General features: G+C 48.5%; 1 long non-coding RNA gene across 1 annotated transcript; it reads left to right on the top strand.

The window, feature by feature from the left end:
* The first annotated feature begins 1,136 nt into the window (after positions 1-1,136).
* Positions 1,137-1,890, top strand: LOC105354967. The gene is made up of 3 exons (XR_909474.3): positions 1,137-1,284; positions 1,469-1,530; positions 1,687-1,890. It is a non-coding gene; the product is annotated as an uncharacterized LOC105354967 (long non-coding RNA).
* Positions 1,891-8,817: the final 6,927 nt, after the last annotated feature.

Raw genomic sequence — 8,817 nt, 5'->3', positions numbered from 1 at the left:
TTATTTGCTCCTTAGACATGTAGGGCCCTTGGTAGGGGGGGTGCTTGGACATCACTGCCAGCAAGCAGCAGATGTCCTCCTAGCACCCTACCCGCCAATTTTAACTGCACCGTAGACATTTAGGCCCCCTTGGTGGGGAGGGTGATGGAACATCACGGTGAGTAATCAGGAGATATCCTCTCAGTACCCTACCTGCCAAATTTAACTGCACCCCCCCTAGTTAACACACCCTTCACACCTCAAAATATATACTCCAATACAAACGCAGACATAAATGCACACACACACCCTTACACACATGCATTTTGCAAGGAAGGTGGGACCTCGGACCATCTACTCCATCCCTGGTAGGAAGTACTAGGCCCTTGGCAACGACGGCCGTGTTCCCTGGGTGCTGGCTTCCTGGGCCCGGCGGCCCTCTCTCCACGCAGGGAGAAGGATCCCTGAGCTTTTTGGCAAGACCAAGAGCTGGTGATCACATCATATCTGAGCCTGGGGGTGTCCGTTTCTCTGTGGTGTGGGTTCTGGTCCCTGCCCTTGAGTGTTAGACCTCGCCAAATTCCCAACTGTGGGTGAGCCTGGTCGGGCCATGTTTACAACACCTCTTGTGGCCCCCCTTCCTCCTGGGGGGGTGGCTGTCCTTCAGCTCTCATCTGTTTGCCCAACTGTTGGACAGGACAAGTAAAAAAAACAAAAAAAGCATTTCTTGCACAAACTAACATCATATTTGTATGAAACTCTTTTGTATATGAAGTGAAATTGTATTACATTTTAAGAATTATATCTATAATAGTTTGCTCTTAAGAATCTGGGCCCAATGTAACAATCTTAGAATGAGGAAGATTGTTGAAGGAATGAGGAAGATACAAAAAACTAAAATGATGGAAATAAAACAGAAGTCAACAGTGGAAATTGCTTGAGGCTTAATGTAATGAATACCTATATACAGGAAATGTTTTGTAGTAAACTGCATGTGTGACAGACAGGGCTGTGGGTGGTAGTTTGTCCCTCATGGTCTTACATAGATGGACATTCATGGCCAGCACCTGTCTGTTGAGCTGTGATTGGCTCACAAGGCTGATAAATAGCAGCAGTGAGAGTTCCATCTAGGTGCTGGTTTCCTGGTTTGACCTTGGTGGGTGAGCTTGACATGTGGACCTTTTTTACTAAAGCTTTTAATCATTTGAGTCCTTTTAAAGCTTTTAAGCATTTGAGTTTGCAAGATTTTAAACTCTATTTATATTAACAGGTGGTGGCATGAGTTCTGACCCTGGGGCATGAGAGGTAATAAAAGGGTTTGTAAAACATGTGTTTGTCCCAGGGGAGAACTAACTTTTTTTTTCTTTTTCCAGCAGAGTTGCCACTGCTGTTTTGCTTGTGGTGTTTTTAGTCATTGTTTTTAATGTTTTAATCAAGCTTGACACCCTTGCTTTTATCCATTTTTAAACTGTTTTGTGCTCATTTTTAGTATCTTGGTGTCTGGACCTGGCTGAAGGTGGCTGCCTCCTCCTTTTATCCTTATGGTAGCTGGTGGGTGCCATATTTAGTATTGTGTAAGGGGGACCCCCGTGTTTTCAGCCCATAAATTAGTGGTGACCTGCTCAGGTGCACCTCTTCTGTTTTGTATTTTCTTTTAATCACTGTTTGGGTTGTGGTGTGTTTTGTTTGCATTTGGGCCCTGAGCAGGTACTCCTGGTGAGGGTTGGATCAGAGATCTCCCTTGGTGGTGTTTGTGGCTACCCGCCAGTGCAGTGGGGCTGAGTCGATCCAGGAGGCAGCCGCCCTCATGCAGTGTTGGAGTGCGGTCCAACTGTCCGAGTCTATTTTAACTTTCTCTTTTATGGGATTTGTGTCAAGTTTTTAATAAATTGTATATTCTTAACCTTTATGAAATCCAGCCTCCATGTGGGATGCACATGTAAGAGGGCGTTCGGTCACAAAGTGACGTTGTCGGCAGGATCGGATTCCTCTACTGAATTAAGGACTTGGATCTGGATTTTTGTTTTTTTAAATGTCTTTAGTTTGTTTGTTTTAAAAGCAAAACAGCAGTGGGCACACCGTGGGACTTGAATAACGAGGGTGCTACATTGCCAGCCCAGCGCTTCAGAGAGACTCCATCTCAGCGATGGCAGATGAAGTGGAGCAGTTAAGAGACCAGGTTCGCCAGCTTCAGGAGGCCAATGATCGGCTGCTACAGCACCAAGCTTCAGCCGGCCCAGCTAATCCCAGAGACTTTGTGGACCCACCAAGCCCGGCTTTGTTGGACAGATTGATGTACCTCCCCAGTGTTCCGAGGGCGTGTGGGGGTGGGTATCGATGACTGGGTGGAGGAAGTTGAAGCTTGTGTACGTGCTAGACGCCTAGGTGCTCTTGATAAAGTATTTTTCATCTTTGACCATTTAGAGGGTGAGGCTAAAGAGGAGATACGATATAGGCCGAGATGTGAGAGGGAAGACCCAGAAAAGATTATCAATATTCTGAAGGAGCTGTATGGGTGTTCAAGTTCTTATGTAGCCTTGCAAGAGAAATTTTTCTCCAGAACACAACAGGAGGGTGAATCCCTCCAAGAGTATTCTCATGCCCTGCTCTCAGTCATGGACAAGATTAAGCAGACCTCCCCTGAGTCTGTGCCTCAATCAGACAAACTCTTGCGCGACCAGTTTATTGAACATGTCCTGGATCCAGACCTTCGTAGGGAGTTAAAAAGGCTGGTGCGTTTAACCCCGCAAATGTCTATGTGGGAGGCACGGACTACAGCAATTCAGTGGGAACGTGAAGGTAGACCAGGGGAGGATCGTCGTGGTGGCCTTTATCCAGTCCCTTCTATTTGTGCTATGCAAGGTTCAAATGTGAAGCCTGGCGCCCCTCCTCCCTCAGTTGGTGTCATTGGCCCTGAACTGGTGGAGTTGCGTGCTCTAATCTTAAAGCAACAGGAGCAGATTAATAAGCTGACTGATGCTATGGCTACATTACAGAGAGCACCGCGGCAAACTCGGCCAAACCGTGCAGCCATCATTTGTAGGCGATGCCAGCAAGTGGGTCATTATGCAAAAGAATGTGATAATGAACGCGTTCGCACTCGGAGCCCTTCTACCCCATCCCCCAAAAAGGGCGGATAGTGGTCTTAATTCCCAGGTTGCGGGAAACTAGTTCCCTCCAGCATGCTGAGCCACACGTTGGAAGGGGACCTTACTGGCTCTAACAGTGAGAATTCAGTTGACCCTAACTTGACCTCCCTTGTTGCACAGTGCCCTAAGGTAGCTGTTAGAGTGGGAGGGGTAATTGTGAACTGTCTGTTAGACACAGGTTCAATGGTGTCTACAATGGTGGAGAGCTTTTTCTTGGAGCATTTTAAGGATGACCTTCAGCGCTGTCATTGGTTGCACCTACGTGCGGCCAATGGTTTGGACATTCCCTACACAGGCTACGCAGAGTTCACGGTTGAGGTGCTGGGAAAAGTAATTCCTCAGCGAGGGTGGCTAGTGGTCAAAGATCCCCCAGGCCAGCCTCGTCCTGCGGTGCCTGGTGTTTTAGGGATGAATGTAATCAATCAGTGCTATGATGTGCTATTTTGTCAGCATGGGCCTTCTTTGTTTGATCTCCCACCCCTAGTGCATGCTTCACCTCCATGGCAACAGGCGCTACAGTTTTGTCATCAATCCCGGCGTCATCCAGTCAGAACAGGCCTGGCCAAGGTCAGAGGCCGCAGACCTATTCTAATACCGGGAGGTACAGTTAAGTTGGTAGCAGCCACTTGCGCACTACACTTTGGCAATGTCTCGTCTGTTCTGCTGGAGCCAGCTAGTAGCCCGTTACCGGATGGCCTTTTGGTTTCACATTGTTTGGTCCGTGTAGAGAATGGCACAGCCTTTATTCCAGTTGTGAATGTAGCGCTCACGCAGACAAAACTGTACCGCCGCAGCATTGTGGGTAATCTGGTCCAAGCCACAGTTCAAGGGCTCCCTTCAGGGATTTGTGAGATTCCAGAGGAGTCTGGGGTTACAGCCTCTATCAAGGTCCACGAGGGTCACGTTAGTAGTGTTGGCCAACAGTTGCAGAACATTGATCTGTCTGAGCTATCGGAGACCGAACAGGAACAAGTGAGGACATTTCTGTTGAGGCATGAGTCAGTTTTCTCTGCGTCTGAAAGTGATCTCGGCTGTACTAACCTGATTTCACATGAAATCCCTTTGCTCGATGACAAGCCTGTTAGACAGCGGTATAGGCAGTTGCCCCCCTCTGATTATGAGGCGGTGAAGGCCCACTTGAGACAGCTGTTGGATAGTCAGGTTATCAGGGAAAGTAGTAGCCCCTATGCCTCTCCTATTGTGCTGGTGCGAAAGAAGGATGGTTCCCTCCGAATGTGCGTCGATTACCGGCAGCTTAACCGCAAGACTAGGAAAGATGCCTTCCCTCTTCCCCGCATAGAGGAGTCTTTGGATGCCCTTTGTGGGGCCAAATGGTTTTCCACGCTCGACCTGGCTAGCGGCTATAACCAAGTGTCGGTGAATGAGAGATCGCCCAAAGACTGCTTTCTGCACACCATTTGGGCTATTTGAGTTTAACCGGATGCCCTTTGGTTTGTGCAACGCGCCAGCTACTTTTCAGCGGTTGATGGAGAGGATTTTTGGGGCAGAACATTGTCAATCCCTCCTACTATATCTGGATGATATTATTGTGTTCTCTTCCAGTGTGGAGGACCACTTAAATCGTCTGGATCTGGTGCTGAGTCGACTGCACAGAGAAGGACTAAAAGTTAAGCTGGAAAAGTGTTGTTTTTTCAGGAAGGAAGTCAATTACCTTGGCCATCTGGTCTCCCGTGAAGGGGTATCTACAGATCCATCCAAGGTGTCAGCTGTGGCCAATTGGCCACACCCCACAACTCTCTCTGAGCTTCGGTCCTTCCTTGGATTTGCCAGTTATTACAGGCGGTTCGTGGAGGGGTTTTCAAAGCTGGCTGCGCCATTACATCGCCTGGTTGATGAATTGGCAGGCAGGAAAGGAAAAGAACCACCCCTGGAGAGCCACTGGAGCAATGCATGTGAGGCAGCTTTCAATGAGCTTAGGAGGAGACTGGTGAGTTCACCCACTCTGGCATTTGCCAATTTTAACCTCCCGTTTATTTTGGAAGTGGATGCAAGCCATGCAGGCCTTGGAGCAGTTGTGTCTCAAGAGCAGGATGGCAGGGTTAGACCCATCGCCTATGCCAGTCGAAGCCTCAGCCCAGCAGAGAAAAACTATAGTTCCATGAAACTAGAGTTTCTTGGAATGAAGTGGGCTATGACTGAAAAGTTTCGGGAGTATTTGTGGGGCCAACATTGCACCGTGTGGACTGATAACAATCCATTAAGTCATTTGGAAACAGCCAAGCTGGGGGCAACTGAGCATCGTTGGATGGCAGAGCTGTCGGCATTCAGCTATGATGTAAGATATCGACCAGGGCGGGCTAACACAAATGCAGATGCATTGTCCAGGCAGCCTCCCACAGCAATGACAAGGATGAACACTGAGTCAATGTTGGAAGGAGTAGCCATCCCGGTTGCTATACATCAAGCTGTTCGACAGGAACCGCAGTTTACCCAGTATGCCGTCTCTGCTTTTCCCTCATATACTCTAAATGATCTCAAATTGTTACAGGAAGCAGACCCCACTATCGGTGCCTTTCTTCAATTCTGGAGGGCACAGAAAGCCCCAATTTCCAGTGCTTGGGACAAACTGTCAGGACCGGTTCGAGTACTGTTACGGCAGTGGGACAAGATCACAAGTAAGGATGGTTTGATCTTTCGAAAGGTACAGCGGCCAGATGGAGGGGAGGAGATCCTACAACTGCTGTTGCCTATGTGCCTCAAAGAAGAAGTCCTGCAGCAGCTGCACGATGACCATGGCCACCAGGGGATTGAACGTACCACTGAGCTAGTAAGGCAGAGATGTTATTGGCCAGGAATGAGCGATGACATTAAACAATGGTGCAAAGACTGTACACGATGTATCCTGGCAAAGACCTCTCAGCCCAAACTCAGTGCACCCATGGGGCATTTGTTGGCTTCCCGCCCAAACCAAATATTAGCAGTGGACTTTACCCTTCTGGAGCCAGCTACTGACGGGAGAGAGCATGTCTTGATAATGACGGATGTGTTTTCTAAATTCACACAGGCGGTGCCTACCAGAGACCAGAAAGCCACAACGGTGGCCAGCGCCCTTGTTCGGGAGTGGTTCTTCCGTTTTGGTGTTCCCGCTCGCCTCCACTCCGACCAAGGACGCAGCTTTGAAAATGCTGTTGTCGGTCAGCTGTGTAACCTGTACGGAGTGCAGAAATCCCGGACTACACCATACCACCCCCAGGGAAATGGGCAGTGTGAGCGGTTCAATCGGACAATGCATGACCTGTTGCGGTCACTGCCAGCAGAGAGGAAAAGACACTGGCCAGAATACCTGCCTCAATTGGTGTTCTGTTACAATACCACTACTCATCAGTCAACAAGTGAGTCACCGTACTACTTGATGTTTGGTCAAGAACCTCAACTGCCGGTCGATTTCCTTCTGGGCAGGATTGAAGAGCCAGAACGGGGGCAAGTGACTGACTGGGTGCGAGAACATCAGCGCCGCCTTGCAGTGGCCTTCCATGGCGCCAGGGAACGTCTACAGGCAGCTGCCCTAAAACGCAAAGACCGGCATGACCGCCAAACCCTCTGTGATCCATTGGCAGAGGGGCAGCTAGTGTACCTGAAAAACTGCACCATGCTCGGTCGCACCAGGATTCAAGATGCCTGGAGTCCTGTTTTACATAAGGTAATACAGGCCCCTACACCAGATGGAGTTGTTTACTCAGTTGCACCCGTTCAAGATCTGGGTAGGATTCGTCAAGTCCACCGAACCATGATGAAGGCAGACAATGTGGATCGGGCCTCAGAGCTGCCTCACATGCAGGAAGTGCCTCAGGTAACCAGAATGCAGTCTAGTGGTGAGGAGGACGACCAGGGTGCATGGGTCATGCTTGACCACAGAGGAGGCCAACCTGAACCATCCTATGCACAAACCCTCCTTCAAGGTGACCTTGTGGACAATGTTACACCTCAGGAAGAGTGCGTCCTTGCTACAGAACCTTTCCAAGCTCCTGTGTTACCCACTGGGTCTGACGCAGAAGGTCGAGGAGGTCTACACGCGCCACAGCAGGACGACATAGAAACCTGCATCACCTCCCAGCATCAGTGTTAAATCAGGCAGATGGGGCTACGAACTCCCAGGTAGCTGAGCTAGAGGGTTGCATTACTGCCATTTTTCGACCATGGTGTTAAGTAGGTAGTTTTGTTTTGTTTTTTGTTTTTTTATCCGTGAGGCACGGATACAAAAAAAGGGGGGTAAATGTGACAGACAGGGCTGCGGGTGGTAGTTTGTCCCTCATGGTGTTCCATAGATGAACATTCATGGCCAGCACCTGTCTGTTGAGCTGTGATTGGCTCACAAGGCTGATAAATAGCAGCAGTGAGAGTTCCATCTAGGTGCTGGTTTCCTGGTTTGGCCTTGGTGGGTGAGCTTGACATGTGGACCTTTCTTACTAAAGCTTTTAAGCATTTGAGTTTGCAAGATTTTAAACTCTATTTATATTAACAGGTGGTGGCATGAGTTCTGACCCTGGGGCATGAGAGGTAATATAAGGGTTTGTAAAACATGTGTTTGTCCCAGGGGAGAACTAACTTATTTTTCTTTTTCCAGCAGAGTTGCCACTGCTGTTTTGCTTGTGGTGTTTTTAGTCATTGTTTTTAATGTTTTAATCAAGCTTGACACCCTTGCTTTTATCCATTTTTAAACTGTTTTGTGCTCATTTTTAGTATCTTGGTGTCTGGACCTGGCTGAAGGTGGCTGCCTCCTCCTTTTATCCTTATGGTAGCTGGTGGGTGCCATATTTAGTATTGTGTAAGGGGGACCCCCCTGTTTTCAGCCCATAAATTAGTGGTGACCTGCTCAGGTGCACCTCTTCTGTTTTGTATTTTCTTTTAATCACTGTTTGGGTTGTGGTGTGTTTTGTTTGCATTTGGGCCCTGAGCAGGTACTCCTGGTGAGGGTTGGATCAGAGATCTCCCTTGGTGGTGTTTGTGGCTACCCGCCAGTGCAGTGGGGCTGAGTCGATCCAGGAGGCAGCCGCCCTCATGCAGTGTTGGAGTGCGGTCCAACTGTCCGAGTCTATTTTAACTTTCTCTTTTATGGGATTTGTGTCAAGTTTTTAATAAATTGTATATTCTTAACCTTTATGAAATCCAGTCTCCATTTGGGGTGCACATGTAAGAGGGCGTTCGGTCACACATGCATCTACAGAATCACACACATCCACACAAAAAGAACACATTTAACTGTCTGCACTAACCTACACATAGGCAAATATTATGCAGATTCACACATAGGAATGTCAACACATATACCAGCCAACCACTACGCATCAACCTGTGCACACCAGCATACACACAAATGCATCAATATTTCAGACATCAGACCATCCGGCACTCATACAAACGTCTGTGTTTGTGCAGATGTGACCAGGCAGGTTTGTTTAGTCTGTTTTTTCTACAACGTACAATAATGTTACTAAATGTGGAAGAGAAGACGGTAGCGCCAGTACCTCTTTGCACAAGGACCACAAAGAGCAGCAGAGTAGCTCGGGGCCTACCTGACCCCCCGACCTCTCCAGGTAGAAGCAGCGTGAGAACATTCACCTCCTTGACTATCAAATACCAGCTCCCCAGAAACAGGACCAGAGGGATGAGAAAAAGAGCACAGGGAGCAAAAGCTCCAGGAGCTCCAACACCTCACCACTACCAGAGG

Source organism: Oryzias latipes, chromosome 1, assembly GCF_002234675.1.
Source record: "Oryzias latipes chromosome 1, ASM223467v1".
Classification (NCBI taxonomy): Eukaryota; Metazoa; Chordata; class Actinopteri; order Beloniformes; family Adrianichthyidae; genus Oryzias; species Oryzias latipes.
The sequence above is the reverse complement of the archived record's forward strand: the minus strand, read 5'-3'. Positions and strand labels throughout refer to the sequence as shown.